The sequence below is a fragment of the Podarcis muralis genome, chromosome 12 (genome assembly GCF_964188315.1).
Source record: "Podarcis muralis chromosome 12, rPodMur119.hap1.1, whole genome shotgun sequence".
In the NCBI taxonomy this organism is placed as follows: Eukaryota; Metazoa; Chordata; class Lepidosauria; order Squamata; family Lacertidae; genus Podarcis; species Podarcis muralis.
Window position 1 is genome coordinate 34,334,544 of NC_135666.1, and position 23,541 is coordinate 34,358,084.

The window sequence follows — 23,541 nt, forward strand, 5'->3', positions numbered from 1 at the left end:
CTTGGAAACTATGTGACATTGCTTTGTTTCAAAAATAACAGGTGCTGAGGCACAGAGGTCTGCCTCCAAATTGTTCCCTCTGACCTGGAAGTTCGGCTTCCTTAATCCCAGATCTGTGGGAGTCGTCTTACAGCTGAGGCCCCCACCACTTGGAGATTGGGATGCAGGCAACAATATTTTTTGCTCCAACAGGGTGCTAATTGTGGTCTAGAGCTCAGGAATGTCAACGTTCCAGAGTACAAGCTAGGTTCCCAAAGCAGCAGACATCTTTGGATCTAAGATCTTTTTGGATTTAAGAGGAGATCTTTGGATCTTATCTTCCTTTTGTCTTTAACCCACAATGGGAGGCAATCTTAGGCACACCTACTAGGCAGCAATCCCATCAATACAGTGGGACATATGCCTGAGTACACATGCCTAGGCTTCCACGGCATGGTATATTTCCAGGAATAAGCAAAACCAGGCTGGTGTGGAATCAAGCTCAGAGCCCCTTCCCTCCCCCTTCCTCTTTGCTTTCTGCAGGGTAAGAGGTTCTACATCTGGCGATGTCAGAAAGAAGCCTTTGCTCATAAATCAAAGCCAAACGGCGCTCCCATCGCCCCCAGTGCCTTGGGACCCCTCGCAGGTTTCACCCTCCCGGGTCCTGAGATCAAAAGGCTGTTCCTCAAGCCTTAAACACCTAGGAAAGGCAAAGGGTGATTTGTCAAGAGGATGCACCTTGATCAGGAGGGGGAAAGTGTGTGGGGAGGAGAAGGGGGGCTGGGTTTTCCTCTCTGAGACCTCCACACCACCCCCCAACAGGTTGTCTCACAGTTCTTTCAGGCAAAAACCAACAACAGCAAACCCCTTGAATTACATTAACAGAAAGCACTGCCTTTTTCTTTTCCGCATTTTAATCAACCTGCTTAAAAGTCTCCCCGCCCCTTCTCTCTGCAACACAGATGTGAGGGAGCTGTGGCCCTCCAGATGTCCTCAGACTCCAGGTGAAGGTTTCATCTCCTTTATCTCTCAGACCGGCCATAGGGGGAGGGCAGAATAGGATGGCAAGTACAAAGGCTGAGATCTCCATGGTCAAAAGCTGGTGTGCCTTCCAAACAGATCAGCCATGAAATGAGACCAGGCTGTTGCAAGAGAGCCAGGGCAGTGTAGAGATTAAATGGTGCTGCCTGAGGAGATCAAGGTTCAAATGCTTGCTCAGCCATGAAACTCAGGCACTTTCTCTCAGACTAACCTACCTCACAGGGTTGCTGTGAGGATAAAATGTGTGCATGCTGGCGAGAACCATGTAGGTCACCTTAAGAGACGTGGCTAAAAGATTAGATATAAACTGAAGAAACAATGTTGCCTGCACACACACACACACACACACACACACACCTGTCAATTTCGACTGCTTTTTCCTGATTCATTGTCCTTGCTGTGTTTTATAATTCTGTGTTGTAGACCAACCACTTTAGATCTTTAAAAATATTAAGTGGCAAATAAATATTTTTAACAGCAGCAACCATATGCAAGAGTGTATGGAGTAGCCAGAAACAGTCATCTTCACACTTGTATTCCACTTTGCATCCATGGTGTTCAGGGCAGCATATGGTATGTTTGTGCCTAATGACATTTTAGCTCCACAAGAGCCCTGTAAGAGAGGCTGAAGCAGCCTTCCTCAACCTGGTACCTTCCCAGTGCAGTTGGACTCCAACTCCCATCAGCCCCAACCAGCACATGCAAGGGTCAGGGAGGTCATAAGTTGGAGCTAGAAACATCCTGGCCCTAGACCATCCCCATTGCTTGATCAGCCATTAGAGTACACTGTCTCTTCATTCACAATGTGCCATACAGAGAACCCTTGGCTAGTAACACACACAAACACACACACACACACACACACACACACTTTTCAAAAAGCTAACACTCTCCACTGTCTCGAGATTTGTCTTGGTTCATGCTTCACCTTTGCCAGGGATACAGCATATGGCTATTCCAATTTGTGGAATGGGGGTGATCATCACCAATTATGAAAAGGACTGTAAAGCACTTTGCAGGTTAAAAGCTAGACTTGAAATATACTGTTTGGCTATTCCTTTCTGCGTTTGAACTTCTTGCCTTATCAATCTTGCCATTCTTCAATCTTGTTTTGATATCCATATGGGCTGCTTTTATTAATGTATATGTTCAAGGCAGAATCGATGGATTATTTCTTATTGTTAATGTGATCTGAGAATGTTTCGATGTTTTCTTTTTGCTATTTCTGCTAATTAAATTGCAACAGCAGCAGCTACAACAACAACAAATGTGCTTACCTAAAGGCTTTTTAGGTTTTTTTAGGTCCCGCTGATTTCAAATTCCAGAAGTGTCACCTTGTTGGTTTGCTGTATCAGAAACAGCAAACCATCTTGTGGTGCCTCACAAATTTGTTGTGGCATAAACCAGGGAACTGCCGCATGAGAAGAGGATTTCATTTCTTAATTTGTACATGGATATCCAGACTTCTCTCCAAGCAGTCCCAACCTCCTCTTCCTCCCCCTCCCCATCTTATCCTTGTTCCCACCCAGTGAGGTAGATTAAACTGACTGGCCTGTGGTCACCCAGTTTGACTGAATTGTATACATTTTAATTGAAATATGTGCAGAAAGGTCCTAGTGAGTTTAGTGAAACAGAATTGCAGGTACCTTGTAATTTATTACATTATTATTATTATTATTTGGAGATGTTTCCTAACAAGAAACTGTTGCTGACCTTTTTCCATTTACACAGAATCAGCTGGACTCAGATCCTATGAAAGTTCTGGGAAAGGACATTGGGGCTCAGGCATAAAACATCTGCATACATTCAGGAGGACATAGGTTGCTGTGGAATTTGCTTTCAGGTACAGTGGTACCTCGGGTTAAGAACTTAATTTGTTCTGGAGGTCCGTTCTTAACCTGAAACTGTTCTTAACCTGAAGCACCACTTTAGCTAATGGGGCCTCCCGCTGCTGCCGCACTGCTGGAGCACGATTTCTGTTCTCATCCTGAAGCAAAGTTCTTAACTCGAGGTACTATTTCTGGGTTACTGGAGTCTGTAACCTGAAGCGTCTGTAACCCAAGGTACCACTGTAATTTGTGAGATCAGCTCCCCCCCCCCCCCCCGCATCCCATTGATTCAAGGAAGAGAGTTTCCAGCCCAATCCTAAACATACTTAATAATGCAGATGCGTATATCCTATTCAGTTCAAGGATGTGATACTCACAGGTAAGTAAGTGTGCATTGGAATCATATCCACAATGTCACTGATCAGATGTGTGTGTGTCGAGCCTCCACCAATTTTTTTATAGATGAATTCAACTCCACAAAAGAGTGAAAAATCACAGAGAGGGGATGAGCCAATTGCAAGTCAGGGGTGGCAACACAGGAAAGGGAAACTTAGCAGCTCTTTGGACACAATAAACCGATCAGAGGCAGGTCAGAATGAATAATGAGGAGATGGGTGGGGATAGAGTGAAATGATTTTTTTTCCAGCGCAGGAACTTCAAAGTGAGATTCCAGCATGTGAGTCTCAGCAACCTTTGATTCCATGTGTTTAGGACTCAATCCAGACCAGGGTTTTCTCTCCCACAGCAGGTGTAATGTTAGCATATAAAAACTAGGGTGATTTTTGTTCTCACCAGCTGCTACTGCTGTGGTGGATGGCTCAGTACGTTGCCTTGTATATTCTGAGCTTTGCATCAAAAACAATTATTATCACAGATCTTTCCTGTCATACAAATGGAAGTAAGGAAAGAGAGTGTGTCATGCATGGGATGAAGTGGGCTGTGTTCCATAGAAATTTCATCATAATTAATCTGTTAATCCTGTAAATAATGACAAACATGTTTCATTTAAAGCATACTTAAAGCACATGGCTGCACACACACACCCAAGAATCCTGGAAGCTGTAGTTTAAAGGTGCTGGGAATTGTAGTTCTGTGATGGGTAAACTAAAGTTCTCACAGTTCTTTTGGGGAAGTCATTAAATGTATGATGCATGTCCTAGGCAAAAGCAACAATTTCTGTGAAATAACAATGTGTTTGTTTTACACCAAGTAGGACGAGCTGCATCTCATGACAGAAAATAGGATAAAGAGGACAATTGTTGATATTTATGTAGAAATTGTGCAGGGTCTTAGAGCTGAGCTGATATTTCATTTATTTCTCTTCATTTTTTTTTTCCTTTTGTGTGGGGGGTGGGGGTGGGGAGGCGGGGAATCAAAATCAAAGACCCAGGAATTGTCTTCCTCCCTCTCCCTCCTTCCCTAACTCAACTGTTTAAAAAGGAAAAGGAAAAAGAAAAGGGGGAAAAAACCCCTGTCATTATCCCCATTTCCAGATTCCTGTTTGAAATTCGCGATTCAAGCCGGAGGACATTTAATAGCTGGCTGGATTAAATATAGCAGACTCCAGCCTCGACTGCCTTTGAAAAGACAGGTCTCGGGGTTGCGCCTAAATTCGCAGGATGAAAACTGATCTATGATATATGTTTTAAGTTTAGATCTGAAGGGAGAGAGTGAGGTGGGGCGGCGGCGGAGCGGGGAGGAAAAGCCGCCCGGCTCTGGATCTGGTTTATATTGGTGCAAAGCCCTTGAAGTTGAAAGGTGCTCCGCGAACAGAAGAAACTGGCGGGGGGGGGGCGGGGGGGGGCAGCCGCGGCATAACTGGAATATTTGATTATGTTACATTTCCACGTGGCTCCAATGTTTGCCTTCTCCCCAGCGTCAGAAGGAAAACGCAAGGCAATGGTAACTGACGATGATGATGATAGGTTAATAATAGGTCAATAATAGGTTAATAATGAGTATGATGGTTAATAATAAAAAAAATATTATTGTTGTTGTTGTTGTTGTTGTTATTGGTTAATATAACAACAATATGATTGATGGTGATTGATGATGATGATAGGTTAATAATAGGTCAATAATAGGTTAATAATGATTATGATGGTTAATAATAATAATAATAATAATAATAACATTTATTATTGTTGTTGTTATGATGATTATTATTGGTTAATATAACAACAATATGATTGATATGATTAATAATAATGACAAAACGTGGCTAAAAGTTGCATGGGATAAGAAGGCTGCAGTCCTTTACGGGCATACCTGGAAGTACCGGTAAATCCTATTGACTACAATGGGGCTTACGTTTGAGTAGACCTCCGGTTCCGAGTTCACACCGCTTGAGGTCCACGTCAGCAGCATCAGGTCGGGTACTCCTCGTTCTCGCTTGATCGTTGGTGGGGGGAAACCACTGTTCGTCTGAATCCTAGAATTAGTAGAGTTGGAAGGGATCGGCGGGGTCGTCTAATCCAACCCGCTGCGATGCAGGAAACTCAACTCGAGCATACCTGACGGGTGCTTTTTTTAAGGAGAGCCCCCCACCTCTCCTGGAACAGCTCTTACTACTGTCAGAAAGTTATCCGGACAGAAGGCAAGATGCAATTCCTCCTCCTCCTCATACTATTACACACACACACACACGTACGTGTGTGTGTGATTCTGTGTTGTATTTCCCCCTTCCTCCTAAGGAACGCGCCACACGTTGTTCTCTCGCTGCCTCGTTCAGTTCTCACAACAACCCTGCAAGGTAGAGCACTGACCATAAAAGGTTCCAGTCAATCCAACTGCGGAGCCGTAGACCGGGTCTGAACCTGTTAAAGTCCGTGGCAAAACTGGCGGCTGCTTAAAATCGTGTGAAATGGGAAGCGGGGGTGGAGTGGGGGGCTAAAGGTGTGTCGCTAGCCAGTAACTTCAGTCAAACCATTTAGCTCAATAACTAACTTAGTTGGTCTCTAAGGTGCTACTGGAAGGAATATATATATATGGGTTTCGGAGAGGGCCGGAGGGGGTGTCCCCAGCCCCAGAAATGCCACCAATTGAACCCGGAGCTTCTGCTTGCCCAGCGATTCCTCTCCCACTGAGTCACGGCCCGAAGTGCCACCCTAACGAGGGACAGCCCAGCTGCTGTTTTATTCCACCACCATTCCCCCAATTGAATTTCTTTCGTTCCTGTTCACAAGATCAGAGGCGAAGCGCAACACGACGACTTTTGGAAGTGGGGGGTGGGGGCGGTGCGCTTTTCACAGAGCAATCTTATGCCTGCTCTGTCAGACGTGAGTTCCTTTCAGTTCCGTGAGGCTTCTTGTCAGTTAAATGGGCAGCGACTGCAGCCATTCTGTAAGTCGCTGCTCAGAAGTAGGTCCCATTGAATCCAATGGGGCTGACTCCCAGGTTTAAAAGGGGACACGACTGCAGCCTTAACAGCACAATCCGAACCACGTCTTTACTCAGAAAGGCTGAATTCGATAGGAAAATCGGATTTATAGGTAGGGTTTGCGTTAGCCCTAGTCTGTTACAGCGCATAAACTCTCCCGCACGCGGTCCGGATCATGTGGCCATTTAAAGACTAACAGGCTGGTTAAGTTTTCCCGGGTTGTTCTTTAATAAAAATGGACTCAAATTCAGAAAAGCTTCTGCCCGGAGAAAGCTGAAGTCACGTAACACTTCCCCTAGGCCTACTGAACTCAGTGAGTCTTACTTCCGAGTAGACATGCCTGAAGTTGCATTTGTTAGTCTTGGTGCTACGAGACTCGTATTTGTTTGTGTATGTGTGTGATACCCCCCCTTTTTTTTTTAAGCAATACAAATAAGATCTAATGCTAGAGCGATTATGATAAAAACGCTCCGGGAGGAAAGCGAAGGCGTGACTCCTCGTTCCGCTCCTTATCCCAGTTTAATTCGGTGCATTTTATCTATCAGTCTATCTATCTATCTCCTGAAGGGCGAGAAGAGTATGTCTCAAGGTCGTGCTAACTCAGACTCTGTAAAAGGGATGAAACACAGTGAATTTCTAACGCTCGGTGTCTCTTGGGCGACGGCTCTTGCATTGCAGGAATCGATTTCCTGCGTAAACCCGAAAAGCGAGCCGCCCTCCCGAAACCGGGTGTACGGAAAAGGTGCGTTTAGAGTCCGCTGCCTCCAACCAGCGGCCGAAATCCCGACAGCTCGACGGTGAGGATGTTGAGTCGGAAGTCCTCGTGTGCTCGGCTAACTTTAGGATGTCAGTGCGCCCCGAATCCGAGCGAGCTGCGCAGTGGGATCGATAATTCAAGTCCCGCTTGGAATAATAATCGTGACAGAGGGCCCGATCCACGGAGAAGTCATTGAAAGGAACAGAAGCTGGGAGCGCTGCCCGTCTTCTCGTTCAGTTCAATGGGGTTCGTGGCAGGGTGAGCCTCTTTCGACGGTAACTCACACACAATCCCGTCGCGCCCTACGCAACCAACCTTCCAGCTGGTTTGATGCGCGCCCATCTTCGGGCGTTTAAGAGCGTTGCGGTGTGACTCCGGTGTGACTCCGATTCTGTATGGCTGAAATACACTGCGGGTGCGAGATGCTCATTTATGGGGTCGAGAGCAAGGGAACAAGCAGGACTCTACTATGCAGCAACTGAGCAGAGCTTCAGTGCTCAGCCTTTCTCCATCTTCCACCCCTTTGCCCAATCCTGTGAGCAGGATTCCTGCAAGGACTAGATGACCATCTGGGTCCCTTTCAACTCTATAATTCTATAATTTATTACAACGTGTAAGCGCCTCGGGGCGGGGGCCTGGCGCAGTCTTTTGTTCGCAAAACCACCTCCCACACTTGAAGGCGTGGCCCAAAGCCGTCAGAAGAAGCCCGACTGTCGTGGCGAGAGGTTCTTACAGAGCGTGTCTGTAGATGTCTTCCTTGCCATTTGATCCCGCATCGCAGCAATTTTGCTTTTTGCCACAGCCAATGCATCTACCACCATTCCTGGTAGGAGGCAACACTGGCTGGGGAAATAAATTTAGTGTGGCAATTGTATATGATCCACCGCTTGCTATGCATTTTCATTTTCTGGTCGCTACGCCCTTGTTCCAAGGCAAAATTATCTATTGCGGTCTCCCTTAAAGCTGCATTCAGGGTCCCTCCAAGGCCAGTTAAGGAGCAAATGGCAATATGTGGTTTTTTTCCTCCCCCCATGATACAAAGGTTATTAGAAATACAGATTAATTAAAAAAATGAAAACCAAAAACACATCATTCCTAACAAAACGGTTGATCCAAGCTAGGAACACCCAGAGGCCTTGATCCAGAGATGCAAAGGCATTCTCTCAGGATTCCCAGCCGTCCATCCACTGTCTGTGCTTAAACAGGTGGACACGTCCCCATTGCCCAGCCCCATTGCCCAGTCTCTTCTGCCACATCATTCCCTGTGCCATAACAAAAACCTGCTCCTGCTGATTCTTTCACACAGTCCTGTGATGTCTGGTCGAAACTGAAACTAGTGGGGCTCAGTGGGGCTCTGGCCTTAGATCCTCTAAAAAATTACACACAGGGTATAAAACGTCCCTACAAGAGCTGGAAACCCCCTTTCTAATCCTAGCAGGTCATAGAAGCATAGAATTGGAAGGGACCACCAGGGTCATTTAGTCCAACCCCTTGCAATGAAGGCATCTTTTGCCCATCACGGGGCTTGAACACACGGCCCTGAGATGATGTGTCTCATGCTCTATATTGGCTGAGCTCTACCTCCTGGGTTCAATCCCCGGCACCTCCGGGTAGGGCTTACAATGCCTCCAGTCATGAACCTTGGAGAGCAGCTGCCGGTCAATGTATACAGCAGTGAGCTACATGGACCAGTGGACAGAAGGCAGCCTCCATTGTAGCAACGGTGTCCCCAGACATATGGGCCCAGAGAGCGTCCTCTTTAATTCAGATTTCTGAAACAGAAATGCCACGTTAACGATCCCACCTTATATTCTCTGGAAGGGATCCTGTTTGTTTCGAGGAGGTTAACTGTCAAAGAAATAGCCTGAGGATTGCAGCCTGACTTTAACTTCCAGCTTCGGATCCATTCCTGGTTTGTAGATGAAAAGTCCATTTCCTCCAGGGAACTCCTGGACTATGGGTGGCGACCGGGTTCGCCTGTCCCCCACCCCTATTAATCCTAGACGTGCAGGTTGCGCTGGGCATTTTCTAGGAAGTGATTTGCACGCGTGAGGGGGAAAGCTGTGGGTGTTATTCAAGTTCTAAAAGAATCACTCTCCAAAACAAAGGCGCAGCCATTTACTAAAAAGGGTCGAAAACGGCTTACATCGAGTATTTTCCATGTGTTTTTTCTCAAACTCCCAACAACCACCCAACCAGATCATTGTGAGGCAGGTCGGCTTAAGATGTTTCCTCCAAGGTCACCGGCCGCTGGATTTCTGGAGAAACACTGAAGCCGGTTTTGTCAGAGCCAAGGCCACGTCGTGTGATCGCTGCGCACACCCCTCGTTTTCCTCCAGGTATTCAATAAGGCACACCAGTTTTAAGGTACTTCAGCGCTCAGTTCCTACCAAAAAAAAAAAGGTATTGAAGTGTGGGGTTTTGTTTTTAGTGGGGTACAACGTTCTGCCTTGTTCTGTAACCCTTTATTAAATTCATCATGGCCATCCAAGCCATGAACACACAAGGGAAGTTGTTCGATTTGGTTCCATTTTACAGAATAGTAAAATAGATGGAAGATGCCTCATACCCGACGTGGCCGATGGAGATGTGGAGACCAGCGTTGTGTTAAGGTTGTGTATAAGTCAGCTCTGTCCTACGCAAATTCAACTCAGCATCCTTCAGCATGGAGGATTCTCCTAATCCAAATTGCGGTGGGGTTTTTTTTTTTGGGGGGGGGGGGTTGGTGAGGAGGAAATATATATGCGCAGGTCAATACATAACTCCTGGTGAGTTGCTCCCAAGTCAGTGTGTATAGGATTGGAGCCTGATAATTTAGTCATGATTTGTAGTGCAAGCCTATCTGTTTTTACTCGGAAGTAAGACCTACCTTGCACCATGGGGCTTCCCACGAGCAGATGATTGCCCTGCAATATTTATTCAGAAAGTAACTTTCCAAAGAGCCCCCATACCAATGAAATTCTGCAGCCTCCATCGCTGCGATTGCTTGCAAGTCGGTCACTCGGATTTCGACAGCTCTTTCTTTCAGATGAGCCAGCTAAGGATAGCAGATTGACACACCTCAAACCAAAGATATCGACGGGTATTGCATCCAGGATAGGGCACTATCAATTCTATTCCCTTTAATTTCTGTTCAAAGGGGTACCGAGCATGGTGCCCTTGACACATGGTTGGACTACAACTCCCATCGGTCTCAGCCGATATTACCAATGGTCAAGGAAGATGGGAGTTGTATTCTAACAGTATTTGGAGAGCGCCATGTTATAACAGGCACTTAATTCATCTTGGGTCCGTTGTGGATCACTTAAGGACCAGCCAAGGGAAGACAAGGAGTGGGGGTACAGAGGGGTTCACCACCTGTCCGCCGCTGTCTATTGTAGAAGGCATTGGGGGGGGGGGGCAAAGGTGCGTATTCCCTCTCAGGGATGTGTCTCTTACACAGTGTTGGTGAGGGATAAAAATAGTGACAAGGGTTATCCAAGGAAAAATATTGCTGAAATTCCCACCATCCCTGTCTGCGGACTATGCAGCCTGGGACTGATGGCAGTTGTGGTCCAACAACATCTGGAGGGGGAAGCAATGGCTGCCTGTCCCAGATTGAAGACTGTTATAGAAGCGAGTCGTAGACTCCCGCATTGCAGGCGGGTTAGATGACTCTCATTGCCCCTTCCAACTCTATGATTCTATCAAAAAGCTTGAAGAGTAGAACAACTCCACTATGACTAAGCTTTTGAGGACTAGAGTGCTTGGAAGCGGATACAAATGTATATCCTTCTTTCCGAATCTTTGCCACAACTATCCTGGCTCTCCTTCTGGAAATGGACAAAAGATCCGCCTGCTACATTCGTCTATCTGAACAAATACATTTTTAGACCACCTTTCCTCATAGGAACAAGATCCCTGTCATCCTCACAAGAACCCTGTGAGGTAGGCTAGGCAGGGAGAGAGTGACTGGCAAGTAAGCCCGGCTGAACTGAATGCAAGAAAACTTGACTTCCACGTTAAAGCGCTGCCCTCATTTGGGACCACTGCAATTCAGTGGGAACTCTGCATATAAGAACACAGCAAGCTGCCCTGCCTCAGGTCAGAGACCCCGTCCAGCCTAGTGTCTCCTGCTCTGGCTGACAGCTGCTATTCTCCAGGGTTTAAGGTAGGAAGAAGCTTTTCCCCATCAGGGGCTGCTTTTAACTAGTTATGCCAGGAACTTCAACATGGGACCTTCGGTGTGTCAGGTCCAGGTGTGGGCTCTAGCACTGGGCTAGGAGTCGCTTACATGGATGGGCTGCTCGCGTCTTTTAGACTGGACTCCAAGCCTCGTTGGAAGCGACGGGACCCTCTGTCAGCTAAAGACTCTCAAGAATTGGGTCGCATACTCAGAAACTCACCTAATAGTTCAGCCAGGTATCCCAACCACGTTCGACCACGGGGAATGAGGCGCCTGTGGGCGGCCCCTCAGGGTGTCTTTGAACTCCATTTCCCATCAGCCCCAGACAGCATGGCCATTGGCCAGGGAACCTAATAACACCTGGAGGGGCGGGGCCTACCAACTCTGTTCTGCAACCCGCAGGATGTTCCCACTAATCGAAATAAATAAATAAATAAATAAATAATACATTCTGCACTTGCTCAGAGGCAATCTGCTTGATGACGTCTCCCCAGGTTCCAAGGTTAAGGCTCAGCGCTCAGATATGACATTGGAAAGCTCAGTTGGTAGAGCATGAGACTCTTAATCTCAGGGTCATGGCTTGGAGCCCCATGTTGGGCAAAACCATAGGACAAGAGCGGTGGAAGTCTCTCTCTCTCTCTGGGTGGGGGGTGGGGGGTGTGAACTATGTCAAAGGGACGGAAATGGGAAAGGAGAAGGCTCTTGGCTCAGCGGTAGAGCATCTGTCTTGTATACAGAAGATTCCGAGTTCAATCCCTGGCATCTCTAGGTAGGACCTGGAAGAGAATCCTGCACACCTTCTGCCACTCAGCGTTGTCAATACTGAGCTAGCCGCGCGAGCAGTCTAACTCCGGATAAGGCAGCTTCCTGCGTTCCTACGTTCTTTGCAAGGCAAAGTCTTTACAAGCAATAAAAAATGGGGCATTGTGGGGAGCGGAGGGTTGTTTCCTCGATTTAAACTTCAACTTCCTTTCTTCCAAGCCTGGCTCTGGCTGTTCACTGGCAAGAAGACGGGGGAGGAGGGGGAAGTGCCCGGCTGGCAATTTCCACATCTGTTCGCTTCACGTGACAATCCCTCCACCCTGAATTCCAACATCTGGCCAAAATCAAGCTCCTTCAGGTACCTGCTTAGCTGTGAAGCTCCCCTTTTTCAGTGCTGGCAGTAGGATCGCCCCCTCCCGCTCTAAATTATGTGTCCGTCCACACATAATCACAGAAAACATAATTTGGAACAAAATCGGCAGCTGCGGGGGCTGGCGGCGAGCGAAAGCTGCAACACTTAAGGCTGCAATCCTATGCAGTTGTTTGGGACCCAACACTATTGCGAATTATACTTTCGTGTAAACGTGCGCGTAAGATCAAGCTGCCACCCGTTGCGCCGGTTTGCATACATTCGACCGGATGCGGCCAGTTCCTCCGCAATATTAAAGGGTGCGGAGCGCTGTGGAATTCTCTCGGACTTACTCCCGAGTAAACACGCATCGGATCGGGCCGTGCAAAGTGAAAGAAAGTCGCACTGACCTCCCTTCACCCTGCTGCTATTCCGCAGCCTATTTCCTTTGCAAGAGAACTTTCCGTTCCAAATACAGAATCGTCAAGGCTTCCTTTTAGGGGACGAGGATTCGGATCGGTCGGTGTTTGGTTGGTGTTTCCGCTCGAATTCGAATCGAGAGACCCTTACCTGTTTCATATTCCTTTCTCGGCACGTGAGGGTGACAACCGAGCAGGAGAAAGCGAAGTCAAGCTTCTGTCCTCCTCAGCTCTGAAGCTTTGACGTGACAACAAGCGCGTTCTCGGCGCAGCCTCGACAGTTCGAGGCCACGACAGGCAGGTGTCAACCCGATTTGACTGCCGATTAGGTTACAACAAGACTGACGTCCGTTGTGAAGGCAAAGCGGCAAACGCGACTGACATCTCTCTTTGGAAAGACTGACACCTCGCCAAAGAAAATACGAAAGCCTGGACACAGCCCTCAAGATCCGTGCCTTTTACAGGCTGACTTCGGGAGTCCCATTGCCTTGAATGGGACGCTCTCCTTGACCAAAGAAAATGCCACCAGCTGCCGCCGGCGCATTCAGCTTCTGCAGGAAAAGATTTCCTCTTCGTCAACAAAAATCGGGCGCATGAAAAATCAGACATTTTGAGCGCTCTCAAAGGGGGTCGAGTTTTTTTCTACTTCCTTGTAGTTTTTATTCTAGGGTTTTGTCACCGCAAAGAGGCTTGCGGCATTTGGAGAGAGCAGCAGAGCAATGCAATACGTGCCCACCCTGAAGCAAGTCCCATTCAGTTCCATGGCGTTTATTCCCAAGAAAGGGAGGCTTGCAGTATCGCAGATCTCTGAGGGCATCAGATTTCGTCCGCTGCCCAAGGAAGATTCTGTGCCAATTTACCTGGGAGTAAGGTCCCAGTAAGTAAGTAAGATCGTGAAGTTGAGGCTCCAATACTTTTGCCACCTCATGAGAAGAGAAGACTTCCTGGAAAAGACCCTGATGTTGGGAAAGATTGAGGGCACAAGGAGAAGGGGACGACAGAGGACGAGATGGTTGGACAGTGTTCTCGAAGCTACGAACATGAGTTTGACCAAGCTGTGGGAGGCAGTGGAAGACAGGAGTGCCTGGTGTGCTCTGGTCCATGGGGTCATGAAGAGTCGGACACGACTAAACGACTAAACAACAACAACAACAAAGGTCCCTTTACTTACTTCTGAGTAGATACCAGATTGCACTGTTAAGTCTTTTAAGATGCCACTCCTTTCTTGAACGGCGTGTTCCCACCCTTTCAAATCGAATTGCAAAAAAATAGCTTACCATGTACGTATGTGTAAGATAGACCATTTCATACACAGCTGCGGCAAAAAGACGCATCTGAGACTAATCAAAAGCAGGAAGTCATATTGGCCATTAGAACAAAATTCAAACAGAGACAGTAAAAGAAGACCTTTATTGGGATCACGCAAGGTTCAGAAATGTGCCAGCTTCCCAGTAACTCAGGACTCTTCAACAGAGTAAATTCTGAAATGGAATAGTTCCTTCTTCGCAACCTTCTAAGAGGTTTCAACAACAAAAAAACTACCTTTTGATCAACGCCGACATCATGAGTTTAATATCAAGCCAAATTTCTCACCTCACCCTCCTCCCGCTTGGCTTAATATCGATGATATCTCCTGGACTCTGAGGCTTGATCACTTTCTCCTAACATTTTGGTTGGTCAGTTAAAAAAAAGGAATTTGTATTCCTAGCTTCAAAAGAAAAATGGCCGTTTAACTGCGTTGTAATCTAACCTATATTTAACCACTTTAGCCTATTCCGAGAGTATCTACCTGGGGGAGAAAAGCTTACTTGTTTAGCAGGCAGATTGGGTAAGACCCTCCCCCCGGAAATGACACTAGTGTCCCTGATCTGAAGAACACTATCCCTCCTCAAAGCTGGCAATTTAAGAAAATAAAGGAAAACGGGGTGGAGATATTCTGTATTCAGAGAAACGCCTCTCCTCCCCTCCCGCAACAAGCGTCTTGAGGAAGAGTGCTGTATCACTCAAAAGCTGGCACACCACACCATGAACATCGGTCGATTTCATGAAGATATTTTTTCTCTCCCTCCCTTATATTAAAACCTCGTGATCTAGAGAGATGACATTTTCGGAGGAAAGAGCAACCGGGTGGTTTTCTTTGGGTTTCTAAATTGAGGGTTGGATCTTATGATTCAGAACCGCTTCCAGGGATTCTAGCTGATGAAGGACTCCTTTAACCGGTCAAATCGACGTGGGTATGTCGAAGCACTGTCTAGGAAAGAGAGAGAAAATCCACTCCCCAATACTAAGCACGTTTACTGGGAAGCGAAATGCAACTGATTTGGATGAGATTTATTCCCAAGTAAATTAGTTCAAGGGCTGAGATCTTCCCATTCCAATGTGGCTTCTTTTAAGCTGTCTGTCTGCTTTAAAGCACGTGATTTTTATGTAGTAGAAGCTCAGATTGGGGTGGGGGGGGGGAGGATGCGACTGCTTAAAGTAACCTCTTTCTCGGCGTCTTTTAAATCCAATATTGATTATTCCCAAGCAAGGCAACCCTTTCTGGATTCGCCGATCACGTGCTCAGTTGCTTCTAAAGTGGAAACAGGGTCTGCTGTTCAGAAGAGGGCGGGGGATGTGGAGGGGGGCAGCCTGTGCGAGTGATTTTAACCTGCTCCACCTTGAAGTGACCTGCCAAATGCACTTTCTTATTTTATAGACATCTGGGAATTCCATACATGCCTTAAACGCCAATTACACACCTTCTTCAAAGGACACGTGCTTTGATTTGCCAAGAACATTTAAAGTCGGCCGAAGTTTGAAAGAAAAAAGAAAAAAAGCACTACTGCAAAGGAGAGAGGGGGAAAGAAAACGCATTTTTAAAAAAAGAAAAATGGTGGGGGATCCTGTGTACAATGTTCTCTGCCTGGAGAAAGGGGAAGCTGGGGGATTATGTTGTTTTGTGAACGAATCAATCCGGTTTGGGGCCGAAAGCTTCTAATTTTCCCGGGTCTTCCAGACTCTGGAGTGGGGCCTGACCTCATTTATTTCACTAAACCTAGAGGCTTTCTTTCTTTCTTTCTTCCGATGGCATTGCTTAAAGAAAATGGACCAAGGCTGCGATTCTATGCACGCTCCCTTGAGCAGCACGTGCATTAGGATTGCAACTCCATGCACAGTTACTCTGGAGTAAGCACTACTGAGCGGCAAACCAAGGCTTGGGATGCGCAGGTACCCTACCTGACTCCCTTTGCTCTATTACAGAAACAAAAGGTGTTACGCTAACTGCAAATGCAGAATCCCGAATCAGAATCGAAGCCAATAAAAGGGGAATAATAATAATAATAATAATAATAATAATAATAATAATAATAATAATAATAATAATAATAATAATAATAAATCACAATAATCACAATAACCTCAAGAAGAAGCCGAGTCGCGATCACTTATTGCTATTACCCGTCCTTCAAAATGCACGCAACGATCGATATAAGGCTGAATCTGGAGCCGATGGGTCGTGCTGTTGTGTGGTGCAAAGACCCGTGGGGGTCTTTGATCGCCGATCTATGGTGCTCAGTGAGTCTCATGGTCTAGGGTGGCTTTGTGGGATTCTCTTCCCAGGTCTCTCTGAGGTTCCTCCTCTCGACCTGAATCTGGTCTGTTGTACCAACTGGCACCCAAGAGTCCTTGGAAGGCTTTCAATGGAGCCTCCTCGCAGAGAAGTGCGCGGCGAGGAGGAATTAAGTGTCACGGATCCGCATCATGGATGGGGAGGGAGACTGCGGCCCCTCCAGCTTATGCTGGACTCCGACTCCCATCAGCCCCAGTCGATAGGAGTTGGAGTCCAGTAGCAACCAGGAGAGTGGCCCCTGAAACGATTTTCCAGGCAGTACTCGAATGAGAGGGTTCTTTCCCACGAGTTTCTCACTGAACCCAAAGCCGCGGGAACAGCCTCAGTCAAGAGCTGAGATTTACAAGTCTCAGCAGCACCCCACAAATAAAACGTGAGCTATCCCCAAATCATACCTCTCTCTGGTCTGACTCAGGGTAAGGTGACTTTCAGGTTTACAACCTGAGTCTCAGTTTACAACCTCAGTCAAGCACACAGGGGCGACATAAGCATATATATGTGTTAAAAGCACCCACCCCCCAAGGATCCTGGGCACTGGAATTTGTTAAGGGTGCTGCAAATTACAGTGCTGCGATGGGCAAACTACAGGATTCCTGGGGAGTACGCTTTATATGTGCTTTTAATGTATGGTGTGCTACACAGCCACGCTAATCATATTTATATTGACTAGGAAAGTAGGTCTCCTTGCTTAAATATTGAACACATATTACTTCGAAATATGTTTCCTTGACTGCCCTGGGATTTTCTTTCCGACACTCCAGCTGCGATCCCCACCCCGATTGCTCTACCAGAGGGCTTCTACGTATGTAGTTCCTCAAAAGTAAGTATGGCATTTAGTGGGATTTACTCTCCAGTAAGTGTACTTACAAGGGACGCGGGTTGCGCTGTGGGTTAAACCACAGAGCCTAGGGCTTGCAGATCAGAAGGTCGACGGGGTGAGCTCCCGTTGTTGGTCCCAGCTCCTGCCAACCTAGCAGTTCGAAAGCACGTAGTGCAAGTAGATAAATAGGTACCGCTCAGGCGGGAAGGTAAATGGCGTTTCCTGCTGCTCTGGTTCGCTAGAAGTGGCTTAGTCATGCTGGCCACGTGACCCGAAAGCTGTACGCTGGCTCCCTCGGCAAGTAAAGCGAGATGAGCACCGCAATCCCAGAGTCCTCTGCCACTTGACCTAATGGTCAGAGGTCCCTTTACCTTTTAAGTGTACCCTAAGATGAATCCTGGTGAATAATAGGACACTTTTGAGTTAACTCAATAATGCATAATTTATGTAAACCGCTTAGAGGTTATGAGGATTGTGTGGTATATAAATCCGGTATAATATAATATAATATAATATAATATAATATAATATAATATAATATAATATAAAATAATATAAATTGATGAGGGTTGTTTTTCCCCTAGGGCCCTAATATTTGCATGCTAACGGATTGCATCATTTGATATAACGTAATTGCTTCGGTTTGGGTGTTTTAGGTAGGGTCTCCTGCCGCTCATCATATACCCCATTACATTCTTAAGATCCAAAACGCATCTTCTCGAAACATTAGGATTTCTAAACCTAGATTCCCGCCTAAACCAAAACCCACCCACTTATTTACTCAGAATATTCCATCCATTTCCTGAACCTGTTCCCAAGCAGGGCTGCGGTCCAGCACCCCTTTACTTCGAGGTAAGCTCTACTCCACGATTATGCCATAATGAATTTGTCACTGCTCCACAAGACTCTTAACTGTTTGTGTTGCAACAGACGAATACAACCCCTCTGGAAATGAAAATTAAGGGTATCCCAGTGGACCTGGCCCTCCAGACTGGTTTGTGTGTGGGTGTGTATTCTGCAACGTGCCATCGTTGACACAATAATACTGAATTACTGGTGGAGTTCCACTGGTCCATCCACACAGTATCCCGGTTTATTCGTTGTTCTGCAGTGTCTTCCCAACTTTACAGCATTAGCGCGGTCTGCAGGGACGCTCTTCCGCCATAGCTCAACAAAAGAGGCACACAAACCCGGAATATTTGGGGCATAAAAAGTTACGAGACATGCACCAATTGGAAACGCAGCATGCATACCCTGAAACGTTTGCAGGAGCAAAAAGTATTGAAAACACGACCACCGTGATAAGTACTAACGATAAGGGTAGTGAAAAGACATCTGCAGGGGCCCCGTGTCTTTAAAGTATCTGTGCACCCTTACATTCGAGTAAGCCCTGCTGATCTCAAGGAGGCTGACTTCTGAGTAGACCTGCCTAGGATCGTCCTTTAAAACAGCAGTCCTCGCAGCCCTTTACTTTGCAGCAAGCCCCATGGAAATCAGAAGGGCTTACTCGCCCAGGACAGCGCCACCCAAACCGCCCAGCCCAAAGCCCCGTCACTGCATGGGACGAAGTTAAGACTTAGGCACAAACACTACCACCAACGCCACCCAAATACACGCGCCTTTTCATTGGATCTGCTTGGATTTCCCTAACATTTGTTGTTTCCCCGCACATTTAAGTTTGTTTTTCATCTCCCCTCGCCCCTCAAAAAACAAAAACAAAAAAAAAACTTTTTTTAAAAAAAGATTACAGATGCAGGGAAAAACCGCCTGACATCATGAGAGCGGGTACAAACGCTCACTTTGAAGGATTCCTGGGCAGGACTTCAAGTGAAATCGTATGCCTGAGAAGAATTTGATACTGGACTAGAGAAAATAACTAGATCGGCGTTTGCCAAACCGTGGAATGTGCAAGAAGGCTCCGCGGGCTCTCTCTCTCTCTCTCCAGCGCGCGCGAGGGCCAAGCTGCAGCAAAAGGTTGCTTTACTTCTAGGGCAGTAGCAACAGCCCCAGCGCCGCACACTCCATTCCCTGCACCAGGCCACGGGCAGCCGGAGCCCCCTCGCTCTCTCCCCCTTTGATTGGCAAAAAGAAAAGAAAAGAAAAAGTCCCAGGAGCCTTTGCAAAATTAAAGGGGAGGTATGTGTGTGTGAAGTGGGTTGCTGGGGGGGGGGTATCCCAGAATTCATTTGTCTTCTTCCAGGTTTCTGAGTGGTCCAAGTCCTCTTGCCAGTCGTCAGAGCCCTGTTTCGCAAGAGGATGAATACCATGGCAACCAAACATGGCCGGCTTCCTTATGGGGAAGCAGATCAGTGGGTGAGGAACGTACAAGGCTTGGGGGGCGGGGAGGGGAGAGGGGGGAGAGAGAAGTCAGAAAAGTTTGGCTGCTCCAAATGCAGCGTTGACTCTTCCCACCAATTGTCAGCGAGTTTCTCAATGCTCAGAAAACTATAGCCATCCTTGTTGTTTTATGTTACACACAGATCTATCTATCTATGGATCATCTATGGATCACCTTTCCTCCAATTTATCCTCACAACAGCCCTGCAAGGCAGGTGAAACTGAGAGATAGTGGCTATCCCTAAGTCACCCAGTGGGCATCACCATTGAGGGGGACAGGGGTGCCAGCTTGAATAAAAAAATGGGGGGGGGGAGAGGTAAGCCCCGCCTCACATAATCACAAGCAGGGAACACACACACCGTTGCTCATCAACTTTGAGGAGGTCAGAGCCCTCAAATATTTTATTTGGGCTGGGGTTGGCGAAGGGACCTCGGCACCTAGGAGTTGGCTCCTGTGGGGTGCGAACTTGAACCCTGGTCTCTCAGGTACAGCAGTCTGCACCGGCCCCCAAAATACCCAAAGCAGGAGGCGAGCTGGAGAATGCGAGAATCCATCCTATGGCTCTTTCGTATACCAAGCGAACGCCTTCCTGCTTGAGCTAATCCCACAATGTCCTAAATCCCAAACATTTCTCTAAAGGGCCATCTCGACTGAGACGGCAGCATCCTCTCCCTCCCTCCCAGGGGTGCCAACTTGAATAAAATATTAGGGTGGGGGGCAGGTAAACCCTGCCCCACATAATCAATCGCAAGACTCGGCGTATGTACACCATCTGAATGGCAATGGCCATCAACTTTGAGGGGAGCATGGCCCCCTCAAATATTTTACTGGGGGGCTGAGGGGACCTTGGCGCCCAGGAGTTGGCTCCTATGCTTCTCCCCTCTCTGAAAGGAACAAGGGGTGAAATAAAAGAACCGGATATCTACAAATCTATGATCCTTTACTAAGGAAGGATACCAATACCACCAGCCAGCCAGCGTAAAGAGAGTGGAAGAGAAAGGTGCCTCTGGCCCCTTTTCAGAAAGGGGAGGGAGGACGGTGGCCTGTTGGACTTCATCTCCCATCAGTCCCAGCCATCGTGGCCAATGGTCAGGGGTGATTGGAGCTGGAGTCCAAACAATATTCTGGAAGGTCACCAGTTCTCCACTCTTTGCCCTAGTTGGAAACCCTCTCCAGGCGTGACGGACGTTCTCCCCACCCTCCAGCACAACGAATAACATCCCAAGGCTCCCATTCCAGTGAAAGTCGCCTGTATTTTCAAGCACGCCCAATGAAACCGAAGCAGGCACCCGGACGCCTTTTACCTGGAAGCGAATCCCACTGGTGTTTGCCCTCACTTCCGCACAGAAGTATGCAAAGAATGACATCGGATCTCCTTTCAGCGCCAGAGCCTAAGGCAGCCTTTAGAAACGAGAGTACTTGGAAATCAGTTCCGCGGGAAATCAGCAGGCCTTACTTCCGAGGCTGAGATAATTCTGTGCATCTTTATTTGGTTCAAAAGGGGCTCAGCTCCCCAGGAAGTGCATTTTAGCCTTGGAGCCCTAAACAGCCATCCTGAACATACTTTCTTAGAAGAAAGTTAGGCTGAAAAAAAACAGGAAGGCGTGTAGGCCTAAACGTTTGCTCAGAAGTTCGTCCCACTGGATTCAAAAAGGGTTAGTCCCATGTGTGGGGACCCAAGATACAGTACTAAACAGCGTGATCCTGTGCACATTGACCCCCACTGAATCCAAGGGGAAGACTTACTCCTCGCAAGCGCCTGCAGTCCGAGGAACCGAACTGAAACCAATTCCTCTCGGAGTAGATGAATGAATTCGAATTTCACGAGTAGGGCGTGAGCGTCAGATTTACATGGGGATCCATAGATTTAGAAACAGGCTTCCAGAAAAACCGATGGCAACTACCGCACACCATCTCCACCGATAAATGCCAATCGGAGACAACTTTTAGGATCAAGTCCATTCAAGAGGGAGACTAGACAAAGGTTTTTGTAGCTTACCTTTTTTCAACAGCACAGACCATGCTCTGATTCTTGCTCTCTGCTTTCTAGCTCTCCTCGAGGTCGGAACTGCCCCCCAAGATCTTCTGCAATCTCAGGCCACTTCATTTGGGGAAATCCGGTCGATTTCAAAGCTTGCTGGGCGACACTGCCGAGGGCACCCTTCCTCCTTCTGACGGGGGAGGGTAGGTGGACCTCCGCAAGCCTCAAATCCAGTTTTGTCAAAGTCCTGGCTAATCCCCTTAAACACAAATAAACTCTGCCGTTTATCTATCTATTTATTTTAAAAATTCTGTCAACAGCGCTCACCGGCCCCCGACACGGCCGATGGTGAGAACCGTGAGGAGCTGGGGAAGGCGGCGAGAGGTGGCCAGGGAAAGGTAAACAAGGCACCCGGAAACGTCAACCCGAACCTGAGCAAAACAAACAGGGATGGTTGGGATGAGGGGGACCAGCCCGGCTTATTTATACGACCAGAGTAATCAGACATGGTTAAGGCAGAGCAAACTGGCATCTGCTACCTCCCAGATGCTTCCATTTCAACACAAATGCGGTTCAAGGACCGCTTTGCATGGCAGGCAGCTCGCTTCCTCTAGTGTAAACCCGCGCGGATCTGAACCGTCAGAAGGCGCTTTGGATCCGATCCGAATAGTGTTTTTTTTTTTGGGGGGGGGGGAGATGTGCTGCCGGATCTTATTGCACGTTTACACGAAAGGAAGTCCAGTTGCCTCTGGCTTGAGAAATGCTAGAGGCGCCAACTAGGGACTCGACGTTCGCAACGGGCTTCTGTCTAATGGGCACCGCGGGGAGGATCGCGTCGCACCCAACCGTGTCAATCAGATCGGGAGTGCCTCTACTTCGGCTTATATAAAGTGGAATGAAGGGGCTGGGGTGGGGGCGTCACTTGGGAAGGGATAAGGCGAGCCCAGGGGTTGCCCGACGTGCCATTTGTTCGCCTGGTGTGAAACAACAACATAAAAACTGATCCTTAAAAAAAAGAAAAGCAGTGAAATCGGAGACCTTGGTTTTCCCTACTCCTGGAGTAAGCCGCTCGCCTCCGAGCCACCGTTTTGATCACCGCTGGGCTGTTGCTATAGCCGGACACGCTGCTTGGAAGCAAAGCTCCCTCCGAATGAATGGGGGCTTATTTGCTTGCAAGGCGTTGAGTTGGACGTGGGCTGTTTTCCTGCATGGACATTCGTCGTCCAGTTCCTTCTGCGGCAGCACCGTCTATTTGTCTGATCAACGGCAACAAAACAATGGGGGGGGGGTGAGGGGACACACACACACACAGTCTGAAGACCTCAAGTCTGAGGCTCAAACTTTCGGTCATCTATCTGCAACGCCGCGCACGTCAAGGGTTCGCCGATTCTCGTTGGAAAGCCAGCGTGCCTGATCCGTGCCTGATCCGAGGAAGTCAGTCCCAGCAAAATCAATGCGATCTCTCTCCCCCTCCCCCCCCCGGCTTACTTTCGAACACACGTTTCTGGAGGCAGGTGTGAAAAACCACCACCCACTCCCTGCTCCCGACTTAATTCGTTACAAAAACAAAACTCTGGATGCATTTGGTTTATGGATGGGCTTCAATCAACCTCCACTCGGCCCCAAACCCTCAACAAACACAAATAGCTACGCGACCGCTGAGCACCTTTATCTGCCCGCCCGAGATAACACAGCGGTGGAGAAATTACATGCAGACCAATGGGTGGTTCTTAATTTAGATCGAAGGAGGATGAGGATGATAATAATAATAATAATAATAATAATAATAATAATAATAATAATAATAATAATAATAACAATACACTACACTTTACCATTATAAAATTCGCTATTTAGATTAAAAGGGGGGAGAGAATCCGAAGTCCTGCAAAGCCTTCAAGCAGAATCATAAAGCTGTCTCGATAATTAACACTCATGTGTCTGTCAGTAGCTAGTTTATTTGCGTTTTTCTCTCGTTTGTTTATATTCCCTCCCCCCATCTCTGACCCTGGCCCCTTACTCTCCTGGGTAATTTCAGATCTTCGCGATCGAGCATTATTTACCTTCAGTTTCAAGCCCGCTTTCCTCCGTACAGACCAAACTTTGAAA

The 23,541-nt window shown here is 47.5% G+C and overlaps 1 long non-coding RNA gene across 2 annotated transcripts; it reads right to left on the minus strand.

Moving 5' to 3' along the window:
* Positions 1–6,432: 6,432 nt before the first annotated feature.
* On the minus strand, positions 6,433–22,064 carry LOC114607639 (uncharacterized). 2 transcript variants are annotated; one of them, XR_003709197.2, is made up of 2 exons: positions 21,451–22,064; positions 6,433–9,371 (listed from the first exon to the last, which is right to left on the minus strand). It is a non-coding gene; the product is annotated as an uncharacterized LOC114607639 (long non-coding RNA). The 2 variants fall into 2 exon arrangements; XR_003709196.2 differs by lacking the exon at positions 21,451–22,064 and adding an exon at positions 12,832–15,737.
* Positions 22,065–23,541: the final 1,477 nt, after the last annotated feature.